Source organism: Ischnura elegans, chromosome 9 (assembly GCF_921293095.1).
Source record: "Ischnura elegans chromosome 9, ioIscEleg1.1, whole genome shotgun sequence".
Lineage (NCBI taxonomy): Eukaryota > Metazoa > Arthropoda > Insecta > Odonata > Coenagrionidae > Ischnura > Ischnura elegans.
In genome coordinates this window covers 94,224,946-94,248,119 of record NC_060254.1, presented here as the reverse complement: position 1 = coordinate 94,248,119, position 23,174 = coordinate 94,224,946, and the positions used below count along the sequence as shown (strand labels likewise).

Genomic DNA, 23,174 nt, shown 5'->3' with positions numbered 1-23,174 from the left:
TCAGACTCGTGGAAGACCGGTGGTTGCATTAGCTGACGGGGTAAATTTGTTCTGCTCGCGTCAAGCGGCGCAAAGCCAATTAAAATATGTAAATTAACCGCATGAGAGCGGTAATAGAGTCTGCATTGGGGCAAAAAATATTAGAGGCATGTGTAGCGGATAAGGTTGAGGGAGTATACGGGTCTTTCTTCGCTATTTCCAGAGTGGACTGAAGACTGAGGCGGCGGGGTTCGTGGACTCTTTCATTGGCCATGAACTTTTCCTCTGTCGAGATTTATACTTCCGCTAGCGCATTAAGTACTTGAGTTTCTGGATTCTCCAGGGAAGGAAGAGGTAATAAACCTACTGAATGAAACGCATTTTGGTGTAAATGTAGCGCAGCTCCCATTTAAGTGAAGATTAAAACTCCTCTAGTTATTCATTAGAAATATCAGTTTTTGATCACAGAGCCAGGATAATGTCGTTGAGACCAGATGAATTTCGTAACCACGGAATCGTGCGGTGCCAGTGAAAGAATTTTATATACCATTTTTTATTATTGTTTTTCACCACGTTTTATTATACTCGCTTTCTTGTTTGTCCTTTCGGGAGAAATCTTGCAACTCAAATTTCGACTAATTAACTAGAGTGCTCAGGATAGCTCAGAACTTGATGACAATTCAATGTTCTTACACTTTTACCACAATTTGAAGAGTATCTCGAGTAACATTCAGAAGTAATAATTAAACATAGAGTTCTAAAAATGGCCACTTAAATCCAATCGAGGGGCTGCAATCACAGTAGGTAAAATAAAAGTATCTGATTAAGTAAATAAATACCATTGAGGAGAAAGTAAAATAAGTTTAAGAAGAAATTTCAGATAACAAAGAAGAAAAACGTGGTGCGTATGTGATATTATAAAAATAAAAACTGCTGGTCAATATATATAAGATATACAGGTAAACAATACATCGATGGCTAAGTTCTAACAACACGTACCTCAAAAATAGCAAATTTTCAGAAGATCAAAAAAAAAAGATAAATTTTTTCTAGTTTTACGCTAAAATTAAAAACCAAAAATTCATAAAACGGAAAAAAGCTTACGTTTGCCACCAGAGTGTTGTTTTTTGCTTGAATTTTATTTTTTAATGCTATTACACTTTGCTTAAAATACCTGTGTCAAACCGGCCAAATTTGGAGGTACGTGTTGATAGAACTTAGCCATTGATATATCAGATTTGTCTCCTAGCGAAAGCGAATGTAATCTTACATGCGCACCACGTCTTTCGTTTTTGATATCTGAAAAGTTCTTCTAAAACTTATTTATTTTTCTCCTCAATCACTTTTGAAATTTTCAATAATTTAGGGGGCCGTAGACTGTATTTTCTTCTTTTAACAAAACGTGGTTTTCATAAAAATGTCATTTTTACCCTTTAATATTATTTACGGTGCGAACCGATATAGTTAGGACCACGTTCTTAAATACCTATTTCTGGGATATTGATGAATTCACTCCGGAATTACACTGCTAGATTCGCAAAATTCGCAATGTTCGGAGGTAAAATTCGCAATGTTCTATAGAACTAACAACTAAATAACTTAATACTTTTGGGATGTAATTCTCACACAATCAATACGACTACTAGTAGAACATTTCCTCTTTCGAGATTTATACTTCCGCCGAAGCATTAAATGCTTCTGTTTCTGGATTTTCTAGAGAATGATGAGGCAATGAACTCACTGAATGGAACAAGATGTGGTCAAAAAGTCGCTCAACCCCTTCAAAGTAAATATTAAAACGAACTCCTACAGTTATTCATTTCAAATATCAGTTTTTGATCACGGACTCATAATAATACCGTTGACACTATACGAATTCCGTAACTATGGAAATATTTTACTCCCTAAAAAGGGAAAATAAAATTCGTACGTGAAGCGGATGAAGGGATCACGCGAGCCTTTCGTATTGAGTTTTCAATAAATACTGTTTAAAATATGACGTTTATTCTTGAAATTTATCACGCCACCATTTCACAACGTGAACTCATGAACCATCGATTTGAAATTTATTAACTATCAAGAATTCTCATACGTTAACAGTCAACGGTTGTACACCGTCTAAGGCCGGTATTCTTAGTCGAGCCTAAATATCCGTCCCTACATAACAAGAGGCCCCTACATGCGTTTTTCAGTCGACCCTGCATAAGTGGTGGGGGGTAATTCCGTCGTCAAGTTCTCATAAATTAAGTAGATGATGGCGCAGCGCCAGTTTACCACCTTCGTTGCGTAATGAGGCCTAACTGTGAAACTAAGAAAAGACGTCCGATAATTTTCGGGCGTATTGCTAGGGCAACGGCTCACGGTAAATAAACAATCGGTGTCGTCCGCCAGTCGGTCGTGTCGGTACATTAATTATCGCTACAAATAAGCTCATATCGAGCCAAAAGTAGAATCATATTGTCTTTAAATTACGTCAAAAGCGGTATGTACAAGATAGGGGGATGGTACGGTTTTATCGATTCCGCATTTTTCCACCGATCTTCGCCAAATTTAGGATTTATGACTTATTTAACATTATAAACAATCTTAGGCATGGAAAAAAGCTGTAGCATAATTATTTAATTGTGATAAATATGGTACATATCTTGATTAGGAAGTGGTTACTTTTACGAGGAGGCAGCCATCTTGTTTGACGAAAGACGATCGAAAACAAATGATAGTAGTAGGTAATGGCAGGGAATGAGAGGGAAATTTGGATATTTTAATCAGCGGTGAACAAGGTAACGGGCCTGTGGAGTGAAACAGGGGTGCTGGGGTGGGACGGTACTCAGGCGGGGATGAGCAATTATGAGGGGAAATCTTCCGGTGCAGGCCACTCCTACGAAAAGTCATTCTGGAAACCACAAGGCGCAATCCTTTCTCCGACTCTATTTAACCTTTACGTAAACGATACCCCTACCTCCCCCTATACCAGCCTATTTTTGTATGCAGACGATACCACAATCCTTGCCCAGGGTTCGGACCCGGAGAAGACTACAGATTTAATCCAAGACCACCTGGACGAGTACGAAAACTGGGCCACCGATTGGAAACTTTCCGTCAATGCCACCAAGTGCGAACATGTGTGTTTTTCCCGACGCCCAAAAGCCGGCGATGGCCCGCAACTCTTCTACGGAAATAAAAGAATCCCAAAACGCCTGTCTGCCCGATACTTGGGAGTTGAAATGGACAAACGACTAACTTGGGCGATCCACATCCAAAATAGTATCAAGAAAGCCATCGGAGTAAATGCATCCCTGTTTCCGCTAATGCGCTCCAAATCGCCGCTGCCCACGAAGACAAAATTACTCCTGTACAATGCTACGATAAAACCATTATTAAGCTACGCATCACCGGTTTGGCTGCATGCAGCGGCAACTCACTTGAAGAAAATACAAACCACAGAAAATAAAATCATCAGAAAAATCATTAGCGCGCCTTGGTTTATCCGGAACCAAAACATCAGAAAGGAATTCAAAATTACTCCTATTCTAGCGAAACTAAAGTCTGCTCTAGAAAAATTTGCCCTTACATTTGATAAAACAAATAATGCACTGTTAAAAAATCTTTGGGACTACGAACCTCCGCTGAAACCAAAACACCGCCTCCCCAAATGTGCCCTCAACCCTTCCCATATCCCTATCCCCTAATTCCCTGTCCAGTATTATTATGCCATGACTCTTTTAATCTGTAAAACGTGATCAACTAATCTGCCTGCAACATTACTAAACGAAACGCCCAGGAGACAGCTGCAAAGCTGGGAACTGCGGAAAACAACAACGAGAAATATACTTGGACTTGGACATTCTGGAAACCATTGATGAAACGATTGATAAATCACTTTCTGGGCACATGTACGGGCTGGTCAACTAGAAAAAAATATCCTTCGAGCTGGTCCAGTTGGTAAAGTGGGTAAATCACTTTCTGGGCACATGTACGGGCTGGTCAACTAGAAAAAAATATCCTTCGAGCTGGTCCAGTTGATAAAGTGGGTAAATCACTTTCCGGGCACATGTACGAGTGGGTCAACTAGAAAAAAATATCCTTCGAGCTGGTCCAGTTGGTAAAGTGGGTAAATCACTTTCCGGGCACATGTACGAGTTGGTCAACTAGAAAAAAATATCCTTCGAGCTGGTCCAGTTGGTAGGGTGGGAGGTAGAAGTGGGTAAAATGTGCTTACCTTTCAGTGTTTACATTACTTTGATTTTCTTCTATTTAACAAGTAATTTTATATTGCTGAACTCCATCGTTCTAAGTTCAATCAAAGTTTGAACGGCCTCGCCGATCGTCTTTTGTCAAACAAGATGGCTGCCTCCTCGTAAAAGTAACCACTTCCTAATCAAGATATGTACCATATTTATAACAATTAAATAATTATGCTACAGCTTTTTTCCATGCCTAAGATTGTTTATAATGTTAAATAAGTCATAAATCCTAAATTTGGCGAAGATCGGTGGAAAAATGCGGAATCGATAAAACCGTACCGTAGCCCAAGATAGTGATAAGCATGGGGCAAATATGCTCATTGACGTGAGAACTTACGTTACATCATCAAGGTTCGTCATTCGCTTTTACCTTCCGTAGTTAAGTTCATTTTGTGGAAAATAGCGGCATGAAAATATGTTTTCTGTGGTTGTAAGTAAACGATATTGGTTTCTCAAAAGCGTACTAAGTGCCAAACGTGAAAAATATTAATATGTATCCGCAGAAAAAAGGTGATGTACACCACTATATTGTACTTATTATACCTCAGTCAATTTTATTATTTATTTCACTTGATGGGTATAATGTGGTAGTATTATTACCTTTCTGCTATGTTACTGTACATTTAAAAATGGTTTTTGTGAGCTCGTCTCCATTAATATTCATCGTAACGTAGATTCTTTAAACGAAGTGATCGGCAGACGAAATTTTGCCGCCATGTTTTTGTAGGGTGTAGGGCTGGTTCGGGTACCCTACATCAAGTAGGACCCGTTTAGTTCCAAAAATGGCCATATGTAGGCCTTGATGTGGCGTATGTAGGGCGGGATCGGTTTATGTAGGGGCTGATGACGTATCCAGGGTCGGTAGGGCCTACAGGGTTGATTATGAATACGGGCCTAAGTACTACTAACCTTCTAACCGGCCTTTTTCTTGAAAAATCAAAATCAGCCACCCACTCATTCGCACTTCTCACTAGCGAGCGGCTCCTACAAATTGAAAAAAACACAGCACTTCGCACCATATAGTGCCGGGAAATTTACTTAATTATCTAACAAGACTATCGCTTCGAGGGTTACGAAAGGGCATAAGATGAGATGATAGCCGACGCATCAAGCATCACTCGCGAAAACCTTTTCTCGGGGCCTGAAAGCTTAGCACATCACACGGCAAAGCAAGATCTAATAAGAAAATATCGCGATGCCCCCACGCGATGTCGTATTTTCCTGAGGCCATAAAAAAGTTGCCACGGATGTAATTCCGGCGTGGCGTGGAGGCTGAAAAACCGTAATGGTCTCGTCCACTTTCATTCATTTATGAATATCGTACTTCTATCCGCTATTTATTTTTTCTGTTGTTCTTTTTAAATAGAATGGTTGATAATAAAATTATACTTAGTAGTTAGTTGTCAAAGTAGAACCAAATAAAAAGCTATTATTATTTCATTTTGTGAAGCATCTAGTTAATTACATCGAGTATATTACGGACGTTTTAGCTTTGGTTAACTTCCAAAATATTTATATTTTTCCCCTAAATAGCGCTCAAATTGTGAAAAGTATTAATTCCATTGCATCATATTCCATAAAATATGAGTTCTTCATGTACATTATGCATGTTTTCACATTGTTAAACTTTCAAAATATTTATTTTGTTCCTCTAATAAAAGCTAAATCTATGGAAATATGAAGAAGAGCTAGACTCGTCATTCCACGATTTGGTAATGAAATGATAGTTAGTCATCAAAATAGAGCAGTGAAAGAGTGATTATTATTTCATATGGTAAAGCATCTAGTTCATTACATCGAGTACATTACGGACGCTTTAGCATTGGTTAAATTTCAAAATATTTATATTGTTCCCCTAAATAGCGCTAAAATTATTACATCGATTGCATTATATCCCATGTAATATGACTTCTTATTGTGCACGTTTTAACTTCACTAATTTTTCAAAATATTTATATTGTTCCCCTAATTAAATCTAAAAATTATGATAATATGATGGCGAGCTAGACTCGTTATTGCACGTTTCGGCATCAGAATTTCACGACGAGCTAGTTTCGTCGTTTCAGCGCTAGCGAATAGCACACAGCTGCGCGAGTCGAGAAGAATTTTACGCGATTCATTCGCACTAGTCCGGGGAGGAGTCAAGGGACAAGTGATTCTTCTTTTCAGCGAGAGGGGAGGAAAAGGTCTCGCTTCCCACGTTCTCCTGGGCCGCGGTCCGGTTGGATGGCAAATTGAGCGGAGGAAAAATAAAAGAGAGTGAGGAGACGGAGAAGAAAGAAAGGAAGTGGAATGAGAAGAATGGTGGCAAAAGGAAGGAGTCCTGGCCATAAAACTCTGAATGAGGCCCATTCTTCCTTTTCTCATGCCATTTCCCCCTACATCCTCCAACCAAAACACCCGCAGACGAAAATCTCTTAAACTCCTCCCCCACTTCCATTATCACCTGCATGCTACTGACTAGTCAGGATTTTGAGATGTGCCATAGGAAATAATATCGAAGATAAATCATGATGCTCACATCAGCAACATTATTTTGGTTGATCTTCGGAGTTACCGGTCAAAATGCGAAACTTTGCTCGGATAGTTGAAATTCAAAATTAAACATGGATAAATTTATATCATATGGAGAGATGTATTGATAGATAACATATAATTATGCAATCAAAATAATACTAACATGAGCACAGTAAGTTCCCAAATAATATGGAACAAAACGCGCACAAACATTCCATAAATAAAGACTTAATTCACAACAAATAAATCTTAGTGTGTAGAATTAGAAGGCACAAAATTTCCATAAAATAGAATGCATGCATAAAATATCCAGTTATATAATATGTATATAATTATCCCGTAGAGATTACGCAAAAATACTAATTTTAGAAAAATGTATAATTAATATAGAACGAAAAACATGGTTTTTGAAGAAGATGAGAAAAACCTGTAAAATTGGGGTAGTTACCTATGGAACAATTCTCTACCCAAAATGATTTGCATTTTACTATCATTTTACCTTTAAATCTCGTTTTACACGCTCGTTCCTAACTTCTTCGTATACCTGTTACACCGATAAATCTTGTAATTGATTTTAACCCACTTTCCCTTGTCAAAAAGCATTTTTTTAAATTTAGTGCATTTTCTGCTTTTTTTGGAAAAAGCGTGTTTCTAAATGTCTTTTTACGTCAGAGAATTGTTTTCTTCAAAAAACATCTTTATTCAAACTACAGTATTGTCATTTTCTCACTCCTTCAACTAACTTTCAATCTTGATTCTCTTCTCTACAATACCCCAATCCTATTCCATCAACAACTCCCTGGCAACATTAAATAATAGTATTTGACGTCAAACGCTACAGTTTGTTTTATTTAACTCTAATCAAAACTCCTACCAATAAAGGCAGACGTATGCGACTCCTGTCGTTCCGACAATAGGGTGGTTTCCTATTATTTTTTTAATTGGCTAAATCGAAAGATTATTACTCTTGGAGTACGTATTTCACGCTTTTAGATTTTTAAATGACGATATTTATTTTTCGTGATTTAATGAACAGTGAAAATTTTCAAGCGCACGAAAACGCGACGTCTAGGTATGCATGATGGGAAAACTCCGTGTAGCGTCGTTCTGGTTCCCTCTGCCACAAGTGAGGTGACCTTGGGGCGAGGCTTTGAGCGCTGATACGACAAAGGATGCTACCAGGTAGCAGAGTATCCTGCTAGGTGGTAGCACTTGGCTTAAATAAGGATTATTAATACCCTATGAAACGAAGAAAACTTTCCGACCTTAGGCAGTTTTAATAGGTGATTATTAAGACATGTTCCCCTGAACTCTGTGCCTCATACGTGCATTGGTAATCTCAGACGATGTAAAACTCCTATCTACTCGTACAGAAACTAGGTCCCTGTGACGTCACGTGGAGTGGAATCGCATGGGCGCCAATCTGGCCTTTTTCAAATGAGGTTAAAATTGACCATTGCCATTCGTCTAAACTGGGATTTCTAAAATCAAATAATTTGTATATTACGAATACACTAATGGTGGGTAACGAATCGCAATCAATGCATTTCGTTTTCTTTGATGGAGGAAACTACCCTATCTGTACTTTAGTGGCTCCGCCACGTAGACCAACTCTCGCCTTCCGCTGAGCTCCCAAGAAATCACCCACCTTCTCCCCGAAAAACGATTCCGCCTCGCTTCCTTCAGCCCTATACTTATTTCCAGCACCTTATCTCAAAGTCGTCGGACGGTCACGGAATAGGTAAGAGAGTGCTATGCTTGAAGGTTCCGGAGTTCGATTTCTTTTCCGGAAGCTGAAATCTTATGTTGCCCTATCCTCTCACACAATCTTACAGGCAGCGGACAAAGACGCGAAGATTATTTCCCTCTTCTTCTGTCCAGGATCCGTAACTTTTATTTTATAACGCGAAGTATAACCGCGTTAGTCGAGCCCAATGTTAAATTTCGCGTTCCATTATAAAAAGTCAATGCACCGAAAAGTCAAACAAGTGGGTGAAAATTGGTGGTATAAAAGAGAGACTGAACGCATTAGCAATACTAAAATCCCACCATGATGGGGTACCAATATGTTATCGCGTTTGAAAAAAATATGGCTATAAAAAATGTGCCAATCGCACCTCTCCAAAGTGAAACCATATAACTGAAACAGTTGTTCCATTCGCATAATTCCGCCCATTCACAAAATACAGATAGTTGATTATCATATTTTTTTAGAAAATGAACAAAATTTGCCAGGCCATGCAATAAAATACCACCATTTAATTCCTTTTAGCCCGATGAATATTCGTATCCACATTATTGTCTTTACTTTCAGGTCACAAAGACAAAACAGTAAAACACAGTATATTTTTATTGCGCAATTAGAAACTTGATTTTTACCACATAAAGTTACCATGCATGCTCAAGAGACAGAATCCATTATTCGTCAGGGTTTTTAAGCATCCCACTTTTTAGGGATAGTGATTCGGCACTTAGTAGGGTATGGATTGCATCATCAACAGGGAATCAGTTTGTTCGTATGCACTTCTACTTTTCGTGAGTGAGAAATAGACTCAAACTGTTTTTAACAATAAACGGAGTTATTTTAATGTCAATATTTCAGGTTGAAACTGATTTTAAGATTTCACTTTCCATTTAAGATGAAAATGATTTTTAAAGCAAATCAAATGATATAATTAATTACTATCCTAGTTTGATGATTCAATCGTAAACTTTGGTAGCGTTTACGATTGAAATATCAAACAAGGATATTATTAATTACACATTTGATTTAACTAGCTAGTACACTATAATATCCATTCACGCTACAGAAATAGTCTTGTGATCTACTTAACGATATTTTGATTACTCGAGAGATCATTGCACGAAGCCACCTTTGAGGACCCCCAATAAGGAGCTCTGTACATTCAGATTCACCGCCACCAAGATAGAATCACGCTGCTCCGCGTCTACTAGCAGTGAGTTGGAAGTACAGTTTGTTTTTGATAAGAAATGGAAGCATTTTTATATTAAAGTTCAGGTCGAAACTGATATTAAGGTTTAAGATTCCATTTGACATGGATTAATTCAATAATTACATAATTTTTTAATGCAAATGGAATGTTAAAATTATCTACTAGAATATGACCTTTTCTTCGTGAATGATTTGAATGAATTCTTGTTATGTTTTCAACCGCTCGGAAACTTCGAAAGAATCCATTCAACTACTGTACTCGTTTCATCATCCAATTGTAAACTATAAAACGGTATTTCTAAAACCAAATAATTTGTATATTATGAAAACACTAATTGTGGGTTAGAAATCGCAATCAATGCCTTTCGTTTTTTTTATGGAGGAAACTACCCTATCGCAAACATTTTAAAGTAAAATACTAGAAAACCTGAATCGCATTGCACTATTCACCACGCCGCGAACATTTTTGAAAACCGATTAAAATGCGACCGAAGTGGCAGCAGAAATCAGTCTCCTATGGGATGGAATTGGGCCTCCTATATGCGGTCTCCTTGATCAGAAGATTTGGCCTTTGCCCTACCCCAGCCGCTTTGCCCCCACCACTTCTAAGGGAGTCGGCCTAAAAGGAAGAGAAGGAAGGGAAAGGCGATATATATCGACCGTCTCCCTCCACGATACTGCTTCCACACACTCATTCCGACTCGAAGAGTCCGCCCCCAGCGTCCAGCTCGAGAGCCACCTTCCCACGCTCTGCAAGAAAGAGTCCGACGTACACCCGGTGCCCATTGTCGACTCTGCGAGGGAAACTTCAACGCGCGAGGAAGGGAGGGTTAGGGGTGCTGGGAAGGAAGGAGGAAGCTAGCTGCTGCTATTTATTCCACTTACTCTCTGCCGATCGCGTGAAAATCTTAACTGCGACTCGCTTCTTCCATCTATCTACAGTGGTACCTCTAGATACGAGTGCCCTAACCTCGGAGACTGCATAGAAGAGGCCCAATTCCATCTCATGGAAGGCTGATTTCTGTGCCACTTCGGTAATATTTTAATTGGTCTTCAAAAATGTCCGCGGCACGGTGATGAGTGCAATGCGATCCACTTTTATCCACTATTTTGCAGCAAAACGTTTGTTATTGTGAGGAATAGCATTATAAAGTTACGAATTTGATAGATCACGTAATCATACATATAAACTTTGATTAACACCCCTAATTGTACCTAATTTCCTCGTGAAACTAGGATCACTTTGTCCGTCCGCGACGCGAGTGTCGACTTTCGTAAACCCATTTACATGCGCGGTGGTTGACAACACATTTAGAGGCCGATTTTAGGATCCTCTTTTGTAATATTCGTGCTGCTGCGATAGATTCCCCTTCCCTTCTAACCAAGTGGAAATCTCAAAAGCGATCCGCCTCCTCCTTTTTTAACGCGAGGGAATAAATTAAACTTCTGCTGAATCCGCACGCCCATTTTAACAGTTGGGCCTTTTGTACCTCTTCCTCCGACATATCACGATTGGGCCCGGGCACATAAAACTGTTACACTCTTTCCCGTTTCCGCAATGTTTTCTATACCATGATGAGGAGTTCTGGAGAAAGGCGGGCGGGGCCTTTCTTTCGAAGGGACTCCGACAGATTCACTACTTGCAGATTGGAATAAAATATTATCTGAAAAAAAAACAAAAGAATACCGAGATAATGAACCCACTGCAGGAGATCGTGGATTTATATTACGAAGAGTGGACACGCTGACTGCGCAGCTACGTGAAACATTCGCCAGTGAACGATATAAGAACGCGAAATATATATTCTGACTGGTTTTCTCATTCTGAAAAAAAGACAACTAAACAGTTGTGACTTCTCCGACATCTCGCTATACAGTTAAAGAACATAAAACAGCTTTGCTTTTTCTTTTCTGCAACGATTTCTACACGATAAGGATTCTATGGAGTGACAGATACACTTTTATTTCTGTGATAATTGTATCGAGTGAAATTGATTTATGCGGAAAACAATAAGATTAAGATGATATGATACGATATTTATTGGAACTCATAAATATCAAGGATGTTTAAAATCCATAAAACCTGAAAATAGCTCCATTAAATAAAATTTGAGCCCTTTGCATGTGTCCCCATCTTTTACGAGTGACTGATACAATTATTTATTTCTGTTGGGGTAAATTAGTTTTTCATACTCATCTACAGTATAACTTGAGTTCGTTTTGAACTTTAATCTCATGATCAATTCCACTAGTATTCTGGGTCTCAATACTATATTCACGAAAGACAATTTAGATACCCAACACCCTAGCGATCATCTTTACCCTTCCAACTTTGACCCAATCATTCCTCTATTACCAACCCAACAAATTCTCCCTCGAATTCACGGCCATGTCCCTAGAGTATCCTCGCATGTGGAAAATAAAAAAATGATAAGTTGCATAGTTATAAAAATAGCATAGACCTACAAAAATTTGGTCAGCATTGAAACTTAAAGAATTAATCTTTTCCAATAGGTTCCATACTTCTTAACCTACTCATCTCTTGGTACCTTTGTACCTAGAAAGATAATGTACATCCAAAGTTCCGTTAATGAAAATACCACAATCTAAGGAAAACAAGAATACTTAAGCGCGTCAAACAGTACTTTGTGTTAGTTGAGATTTTGGGCTTCCGCATGAAGACGAGAAATAAATGCATCTTTAACTGCGCTGCTTCAAGCGTTCGACTTTACTGCATATCGGCCACTCCTTAACAGCTGCCGGACAAATTATACGGGGCCGTAAAATCCGATATACTAGTCTGAATTTCCTTAAAGATCGCTATCGTTGACGTGAAAAAATGTATAGCCAATTCTTTCAATTTACAAACACATTTCGAATTCATTGGCATATATTTTTCATTTGCAAGTTGACTTAGCCTCCCATGAATAAAGCATAACCTTGAAAAAGTGATCGGTCTCCTTGCGGCTTGTGAATTAAACATTTTTTAAAGGTGCGATCAGGAAGTTCACTGTGATTTCTGAATCAAAAAGCTTCTTTAAATAAATGAAGTATACATTTATCCAGCACTTACATGCCATTTCCCAATAAAAATTTCCATAAATTCAGCTATCACGTAGACGTTTAAAATTGAATTAAATTCATAACTGTTAATACATAGAATTCGTAAATATTTTCTACGGGAATGAAAGGACGCATCAGTTCAAAAAATATCATTGTCATGCATTCAAATTTTAGTCTTACGCTGAACATAATATTCAAAATATCGCTCATATTGGCCAAGATACTTAGACGAGACATTCAAGTGGGTTAGCCCAATATGTATTACCATATTTTACCAATTACCAATGCACCGAGTAGAAAGTGAAGTACCTAAACATTTATCCACATATACTTAGATACAATGTGAGAAAATTTATTAAATGGTTGTCCATATCACTTTCAATCAGTATAATTGTTCTGGTAATGGAAACAGAAGTACGTAGTGATATTTCTCTTCATTCACAAATTTATCTCCAACATATACAGCGGGGAAAGAATAAACGTTTGCTTTAATCGAAGCACAAGTTTTCCTTAAAACTCCAGCATAATTATTATATAGGAGGAATCGGGATATATCAATCAGACACTCACAAATGGAAAAGAATAGCCATTAAAAATATTTTAATAGATATATCTTAAATAAAATTCTGTAGCGCACTGAACGTATAAGATGTTCATTTTCTTTGATAAATAACAATTATTTTCCAAAAAATTAGCCTACAAAGTTTGAAAAAGTAACTGACTTAACTGTTGCCATAACGAAGAAATAATACCTTGCAGGCACCCAAATAATGATTCCCAGATGCACATTCAATTACGTAAATATACGAGAAAAATATACCATTTTTCGATTCTCTGAACTTATGGAATTTAAAAGAAAAAGTCTGTAAGGTTCATTTGATATGGAAAATTAAAGAAGGGACTCTGCAAGGCTCACTTAATATTACCAACGAAAAATTACTTATTGCAAAGTCTATTCTTTTCTTTTCCAAAATGGAAAGATTTTCCAAAGTTAACCCTGAAACTATCACTTACATATCTGAACTCAGTTTCCCATTATTAATCCATGGGAAAATAAAAGTTAAAGCTGAGCTTAAAAGAGGTGGAAAACGTTTCAGTTAATTATGCCTCACAAAATTCGCTGCGCATTATTCCCACATTAATTGATCTCGCAGCTTCAAATGGCGCTCAAACATGAGTAAGTAGGTGGAGTCGGGCGGAAACTTGATAAACTAGAGCATATAAGGCAAGGCTCGAAGGGAACATCGGCTTCCGACATCGGCCCACGCTGCCTCCGCGCCTCGCACTGCTCCGAGGCTCGCAGTTCTCAAGGACGAACAAATCAGAGTTGGCAGGAAGCGATTATCAATCGCCTCATCCACAGCACTCCCCCAGGCATAATACCGCAAGTAAGCCTATTGGAAGGTTTGGCAGGACACCGATATCGAGAAAATTACATAGAGGGGACCCAATAGGGTGGTTTTCTATTATTTTTTTATGGCCTAAATCGAAAGATTATTCCTCCTGAATTACGTATTTCACACTTTTAGATTTTTAAATGGCGATATCTATTTTTCGCGATTAAATAAAAAGTGAACATTTTCAAGCGCGCGAAAACGCGACGGCTAAGTATGAATGCCGGGAAAACCCCGTGTGACGTCGTTCTGGTTCCCGGTGCCGCAAGTAAGGTGACCTTGGGGCGAGGTTTTGAGCGCAGATACGACAAAGGATGCTAGCAGGTAGTGCTTGGCTTAAATAAGGATTATTAATAGCTTATCAAACGAAGGAAACTTTCCGACCTTAGCCAGTTTTAACAGGTGATCATTAAGAGAAGTTTCCCTGAGCTCTGTGCCTCATGCATGCATTGGCAACCTCAGACGATGTAAAACTCCTATCTACTCGTATAGAAACTAGGTCCCTGTGATGTCACGTGGAGTGGAATCGCATGGGCGCCAATCTGGCCTTTTTCAAATGAGGATAAAATTGACCATAGCCATTCGTCTAAACTAGGATTTCTAAAACCAAATAATTTGTATAATATGAACACACTAATGGTGGGTAACGAATCGCAATCAATGCCTTTCTTTTTCTTTGATGAAGGAAACTACCTTATTCCATCCCATATTAGGCTGCATTCTGCTGCCACTTTGTAGATCATATATTTTATTTTCCTTCCGAACGATACAATTCAATCAAATCAATCAAGAGAAATAGTTTATTTATTGAAAAAATTAACAGAAAAACGGAAGCCCCAGGTCTGTTTTCGATATCAAAATACTTTGGAGACTGATGATTTATACTACATTCTTAATGGTACAAACGAGTGTAACATGGCCTTAACAACTGTTAACATCTAAAAATTTTAAGAATAGTTAAAAAGAAAGAGCCCATCACTAATGACCACCTTTTCCCATTCCACTCCCCCCTCCTGAACATCCCAATTTTGCACCCGAAAAATAATCCCCATGACGCTAACCCACGCCGCCTTCCCTAAGTACGTTCCCTTTCCTCCCCCCCCCCTCCTACGCGAAGTGCAACAATGTAGCGCTCTACAGACATCTCCTCTCCACCCCTTTCCCCTCCCCTCCCCTTCCACTCTTTGCCCCCCCCCCTTTTTTGGTATATAACCCACGGCAACGCTACTTGTACTGCTAGTCCTATGAATATGATACAGTGTATCGAAACTAGTCAGGAAAATAAAGTTCCAAATGGTAGAAACAGCAAAGTTTTTCATTTACAAATCATCTAAAAGTATGAATATCCCCACTAAGTCGTTGTACAAAATTAAGACATTCTACCCACAGGAATACGGTCACTTCAAGTGATGAAAACTGAGTCCAAGGGGACGGCATGAAGGATGCCAAATTCCATCCCATAGAAGGCTGATTTCTGTTGCTACTTCGGTCGCATTTTAATCGGTTTTTAAAAATGTCCACAGTGCGGTGGTGAGTGCGATTCGATCAAGGTTTTTCCAATAATTTGAATGGCAATGTATTTAATTGCGATAATTAGCGGTAAAAATTTATGAATTCGATAGATCAAGTGATCTTGAATATAAATTTTGGTTAATTAAATCCCTTGCCATACCTTATTTCCTCGTGAAAACTGAAAAATAATAGCAAAAGAAAATAAATACTTCCCTCGCCTTATCAGAGAAGCTATTGCGAATTTCAACAGGGATCAAGGCTACCGCCTGCATATCGCATGGAAAAGGATTCTCCGACCACCAACCAATGGGAGACCAACAATGAGAGATGGACAACCACCGACCAATGAGAGAGCAGCAACGGGATGATGAGGCCGCCGCCGCCTATATAAGGCGGAAATTTTCCGAGTTTCCCCACCTTCGACCTGAAGACGCTGACTGCAATGTCAGCGAAACTTTTGTCACCAAAACACAACGGACGCGGTGAAAACCCGAAGAGAATGCAGGGATCAAATAAAATACTTAGTAGTGTGGGCGAAGCCTTTAGGTCGCCCGTAAATTAATCAGCGTGTAATGAAAACTTTCTCCATTTTGTCGCGCACGCATTTCCATTAAGTAACATCTGAGACAATCCAGCTCTCCACTTTTCCATTTCCTACATGTTTCCACCGCGAGAAAGCTAGCGGGTCTCTTTAAGGTGCCTAACTCCAATTACGGCCGCACGTGGCACCATATCCTCTCCTCGTCATCCGATCCCGTGAGAACGTGAATGAAAGCCTGGAAGAAACAGCGAGATGGATTCTCATCACGGAGAAAATCTTCTTTTGATGGAATCTGCGCAAGTGAAACGCAATGAAAGCGAAGGTCGGAGTCGAACAAAAGTCCTTGAGAGGCTGCATTCATTATTGAATGAATCGGGGATAGATTTCGAATCGTTCTTGGAAATCTCCGGTGGGGGGATTTACGGCGATTGAAAATGAAAGTTTCCCATGCGTAATTAGGAATAAATGCATTTTCTGCCATTTCCGCCGCTCGCTGATTCCATTCATGAGGCGTCAGTGCAGCGCGGAGTGTCGGAAGACCTTCGATTACGTCCTCGCTTCCTGGTAAGCATTTGTCAACTGCAGCGCCTTGAAAATTTAAGACATCAAGGCATTAGTAATATAACTGTGAATGAATGAATAGATCGCTTCGGTCTAGATCGACAAAGCTTTATTTTTACTCGGTTAAAAATTACGTTCGGGATTTGCCTCCTTGATTGCAAATGCGATTTTTTGCGCTCTCATTACTACTGGCAGGTTTTGAATATGGTACTATGACCAAAAGTCATCCAATTTCCTATGAATATGCAAAATACATAAATCCATGAACATTTTTATTAGCAGAAATCAAGGAGCCATAGTACAACTAAACATTTTAGTGGCATGCACTGAAGACGAGTTTTATTATTTGTCTGAATGTAATAAAGATGAATATAAATGGATCGATCGTGTTAGTAATGAGGAAGTGCTTAAATGAATGGGATAAAACATAAGTCCTTCTATAAACCCTTAGAAGAATATGGGAAAACTTTGTATGGCATGGTATAAGGAAGAGGCGACCGACAACTTGGGTCATTTGCGCCATGAGGGAAGGGTAGGTAAGGAGAGAAACCCGGCGTCGGCATTAGCCTGCTCCTAACGAAATGCGCCAAGGGGACCACGGCTTAACGTCCCATCCGACGGACGGAGTATTGCGCTTGAAATGTTCTCCACACAACATTCAAGCAGGGATCGGGCAGTACACGAATTTTTCTCTGCCACTGCCGGGATTTGAACCCGAACCCACGGTGTGGGAAGCCAACACTCTAGCCACCACACCAACCCGATCCCCGGAAAACTTATTTGGCCACATTATGATGCATGATGGCCTGATGAAGCGATAGGGTGCTACCCTATTATTTTTTTATTGCCTAAATCGAAAGATTATAACTCCTGGAGTAGGTATTTCACGCTTTTAGATGTTAAAATGAATATATATATATTTTTCGCGATTAAATGAAAAGTGAAAATTTTCAAGCGCGCCAAAACGCGACGGCTAAGTATGAATGCTGGAAAAACTCCATGTGACGTCGTTCTGATTCCCGCTGCCGCAAGTGAGGTGACCTTGGGGCGAGGTTTTGAGCGCTGATACGACAAAGGATGCTAGCAGGTAGCAGAGTACCCTGCTAGCTCGTAGCGCTTGGCTTAAATAAGGATTATTAATACCTTATCAAACGAAGGAAACTTTCCGAACTTAGGTAATTTTAATGTGTAATTATTAAGAGATGTTTCCCTAAGCTCCGTGCCTCATGCATGCATTAGTAATCTCAGGCAACGTAAAACTCCTATCTACTCGTATAGAAACTAGGTCCCTGTGATGTCACGTGGAGTGGCATCGCATGGGCGCCAATCTGGCCTTTTTCAAATGAGGATGAAATTGACCATTTCTATTCGTCTAAACTGGTATTTCTAAAACCAAATAATTTGTATACAATGAATACACTATTGGTGGGTTACGAATCGCAACCAATGCCATTCGTTTTCTTTGATGAAGGAAACTACCCTATTGTAAAAGGACAGGTGGAAGGGAAGAAGGGCAAGGGACGACCCAGAATGAGTTACAAAGGACAGGCTATAAGGGAAGTAGAAGAGAAGAAATAAGTCGCTATGAAAAGGTAAGCGGATACGATAGAGTAATGGAGAGCAGCGTCAAGCAAACCATAGGATTGTTGACTGATGATGATGAGTAATAAACTAAATCATACTTCATTATTTTTTTTCTGAAGGAATATTTTCGTAGACTTATAGATTCAGGTAGGTAATGAAACGGGGCTAGTCCATTTATTTTGGAAATTTCAAGGTTACCGCTTAATTCATCATTAACTAGGTTCAGTAATAAACAAGTTGTACGTCACGGACAGAAAACAAAAGAAGACCCGTCCAGAGGAAATTATGCCTTTTCTTTAATAAAAGAAGCTGCACGTTGAAGAACTTTATTTATATGACAAATTAGCAACTTTTCTTAATGAAATCGTTTTAAAATTAAAATGAATTCATATAGTTAACTTCTAATAAAAAATTATGACATGTACGAAGGTTTTCAAGATAAGATCACCTTTATCAAGAAAATAATACAATAAAGAAGTGTAGAACTCTTAGATAGCAAAATCAACCTTTGATGGAACCGCAATGAGAGAATTTACTTTCATTACAGAATGTTGGTCGATCAAGCAAAGCCCTCCAAAACTCAGTACCTATTCGCATCTCTGCTCACCTTAACAAGTGTTTCCAATGCGCAACTCCTGCGGTCCACAGTTGCAAATATGAGAGATTTTCTCAATGCAAATAACCTTTAGTTGCTAAAATTTCATGCTTTTAGATCCATCTCCTGAATTCAAGAATGAAATTTCATTTTTAGGGCCAGAGTAAACGACCCATTTTTATATTGCACGACAAAGCAGTCATTTCAGTAAAATATTAAGAAATAAGGAAGATAATATGAGTTTTATGACTCCGCAACCTGTCCTGAAATGAAACACAGCCCCATCGGCGAGAAGGGACTGCTATTTGAAGAGGGTATTCCCAGCACGAAGACCGCTCACGACCGAGGGGGACATGACTGACCTCTGACCCGCCGGCCACATTGCAACGAGACCACGGCCCATTTCGCAGCGTGGAATATGAGTGAGGCAATGCAGTTCTCACTCCCTTATTCACTCTAACCCCCTTCCATCTTAAGAAAAAAGACAATCACCATGCGCACGGAGGTATGAAGTGACCGCATAATCCACCCAAGGGAGTAATTTGTATAATCCTCCTCCTCTACCCCTCCAGTGAGTCAGAAATTTACCGCGCGAATTGCGTTTTCAGCGTATGACAGTTTCAAATGTCCTTGAATATTAATACGAGCGGTCAATTCACGGGAAGGGAAAAGAAGTAATGGAAGAGAAAATTAGGTACTCAACGCTCGTCGCTTTCATTACTTGAGCCAATACAAGTGCTTAACTCCACCCCATCGCTTATGGAGCATCTTCTCTATACATAAAAGAGGATTTCTGTTTGTATGTCCGCTATGTTTTTCCATTCGGCTGCACGAATTGCAACTAAAATTCGTACGTTGGTGTATCTTATACTCTTAAATTTTGTAATGCTACTTTCAGTTGCGTCCAATGCATCTTTTTCTCGTTACGTCATCTCATGCAACTTCTGCGGTTGGACATCCTGCCGGATAGGCAGACGTCTTCACTCGCTCAAAGAAAAAAAACCAGCTACATGATCATGAATTCCAAGTTTCAATTTTCTCACTTCTCTAGGTAGGGTCTTAGTATCCTTCCCGAGCAACACTGGGTGGTCTACTATTTTCGTATATATATTTCACTTAAATCGTGCTTCAGTGAATGCATCAAGATGGGTAATCAAGGAAGCATTTTCTCAACGATTTGAATGATACAATCATGGAGTCATTATTGTTTAGTCATAATTGACTGTAGTGTGCTTTTTCTTTCACTTACAACAGCGAAATTGCTGTATGGGATAAGTGAAGTTACCAGCATATCCATGGGTTCTACGTAATATCCCACCCCCTCTAATATTTATTAATCCCCCACAGTATTTTTTCTATTGCATGAAATTTGAAATACAGCACCTCATAATGATGCTCCAGCATTGAAATCCGGATTGTACATGTTTTTCTTTTTCTTTGACCACACTGGAATGTAAAAGTTACTGTTATAACAAATGGATTCCACAAAGTAGGCACTGTTACCATTTCATTCGACAAGTTAATTACTACACACTTATCTGAAGCTGCTAAGCCTACAAAAACTCTCGTGGTTAAAAATTCTTTTCTCTTTACTTTCACGTAAATTTCATCAATCGCACTATATTCACGATGCAGTATCGTTCCGTGGAGCACATCCCCTCACCGACATTCGACCAGTTGTTCATTCAAGAAAAACAAAAAACTGCCACCTCGCACTCTCCTCATCCTATGCCCCATTCGATGCCCCATACGATACCCCATTCGAAGCCCCATTCCACGATCTCGAGAGCGCCTCATTTTTCCAGCTTAATCCCATTCGAGAACCGGTTCTTTCCCTCCTTCTCAACCCACCACCCGGTGTCGGCTCAACACCCCCACTACACTCCCTGGAGGCCACCCCCTTCCCGCTAACACTACCATTTCTCCAAGTGGCACACTGGCATGGGAGAGACAGTGTAAGAGGGTGATGGCCCCATCCTCTCTGTACCTTTTATTGTTCGCTTTTCACCTCTTCTCGCGCTGCTGCAGTCCGTTCGGCCTTTCCCGTCTCACTTCAGGCTGGAAGAAGAAAAGGAGGGGGTCAATGACGACCCTTCGCGAAACATTCTCTCCCGCTCAGAGTATTGGAAGCACCTCCTAGCAAAAATAGTTCCGCGAATTTTACATTGCCATAAAAACCCTCTTCCAATTTTTCCACTCAAATATTTCTCTACAATTTTTCAATCCAGGTCAAAATGAAAAAAGCTGGAAATAAAAATAAAGTAATAAATTTTAAATATTTATGCGCTAATGGTTTCGTTAAATAGTTACCTACACTACAAGCGCATGGCGCACACAAAAAGATCGACTATTTTAAAGAAGCAAATGAGAGCTATTATAGTAAGACTTCTACGTGCAATGGAATCGCCACATTATCATTTTACGCCCAAATTAAATGTATTTATACCAGAACTTCAACGTGGCTGAGCAGTAACCAAAAAGCTGGATCAACATGCTTAATAGACCCGTTTTCCATTTCATTGCCGACTGAAATGAGAGTTGAAAATATATTCGTGTTTTTTTTTTTAATTTTTTTATTTTTGTCCTTCCTGTCGACACATTAGTCTTCACTTTAAATTATTGAACTAAGAGATTAATTCAGTACAACAAACCCTCCTTAACCTTGACAGTTAACCTACTCACGCAATGATAAGATGATTAAACCCCTCCTTGTGTAATACGAAGTGAATTCAAGTTCTAAGGCCTCCAATTTTTTTCTCCGGACTGGAAACAAATAGAAACATGTGTATTGTTTTAAAATCATCGCGCAATCTTTGTAAATATGTGTTAGAGATGGCTGAACTATTGGATGGATGGGACTCTTTCGCCAGCGTCTAGAATGAGAAATGTTTTAAATACTTGAAATGACGACGTTTTCCTGACACAAACAACGTGCGATCCTTTGTTTCCTGAATTTACATGGTGTGACACTATTTTAAATTCATCGACAGTTGAAGTAGACATGTGGTGATGCAGTTATGGACGTGTCAAAAGTGCGTCCATGGGTGCGACAGTTTAACGAAGGCAGAACATAGAGTGACAACAAACCAAAACCATCCAGGCGATTTTCCAGGTGGTCAAAGCAGACTCCTAAAGAATCCTTCGCCGCGGCCATGGAATCATGGCGTCGACATTATGAAAAATATGTAAGTCTGCAAGGAGATTACGTCAAGAAGTAACTTTAGTTTCATAGTTTTCGAAGGAGTAGCCATTTAGAAAAAAAATCGGAGACCATAGGACTTGGATGCTAAGGGACAGATTTATCTCGTTATATTACACACGAATCTCATCTCCAATCCTAAAAAATGTCACTTTTACACTCTGCGTAATGAAGCCTTCGATTGCACAATCACGGGTTGACCGTCACCATCTGATCATCAGCTGATTATAAGATTTCACGTGGTCGATGATACATATGTATAAGGTTGATCATTGAAAATTAAAATTGAGCTGCTATTACTGATAACGATTACAATTGTCGCTGTCCCATAATAATCACTCTAGACAATAATTTTATTATTTAATCTACCCATTTATGGAGGAAATATACTTTAGATAAAAGGATGATCTGGAATATAAAATTGATATAGGAAGAGGCTTACACGATTAAGATTTCTACAAATAAATATATCCCTACGACAACCAAGATGTGGTTGATCGGTGGCGATGAGCTGAACCCATATGGACGAAATATCTCCTATGTTTCAACTTCAATAGTATACCATAGAGGCTAGCCACTAACCTATCTCAGAATGAAGGCACCAACCTATCTCAGAATGAAGAAGGCTGCGGTGGAATCAATATTCGACAGAAAACTCAAAGTGATTTCACGAGAGACTATTAGTGAATTAGTGACTAATAGTGACATTCGTGATGGTTAATGGAGCCTTTTAAATCGTATTACTTGTCTACGGCAAGCCATTTTGAAATTAATGTTTAAAAGGGAGAAATTACGTATATGTGTTCATGCCTTTTAATTTTACCAACTAAATTTTTACAAATTTCTTTTTGTTCTAGATTGGAGTACCAGTGTTACGATTTACGAAGTCAACTGCTGCCTTACCATTGAGAGAATCATTCATGCTGAGAGTCAACCATCATTAAATCACTGCTATTTGGTGAGTTTACTGTGGGAAAAGTTGAAATTGGAATGTATAAGGTGGCAAAAAACTAAAAAATTGAGTTTGTGCGA

At 39.1% G+C, this 23,174-nt stretch overlaps 1 protein-coding gene across 1 annotated transcript in view; it reads left to right on the top strand.

Moving 5' to 3' along the window:
- Window positions 1-23,174, top strand: part of LOC124165570 — a 166,412-nt gene that overhangs the window by 41,373 nt on the left and 101,865 nt on the right. The window contains exon 2 of the mRNA XM_046543026.1: window positions 23,000-23,100. The gene's annotated coding sequence lies outside the window, so the exon portion shown is untranslated. The remainder of the gene's footprint in view (window positions 1-22,999; window positions 23,101-23,174) is intronic.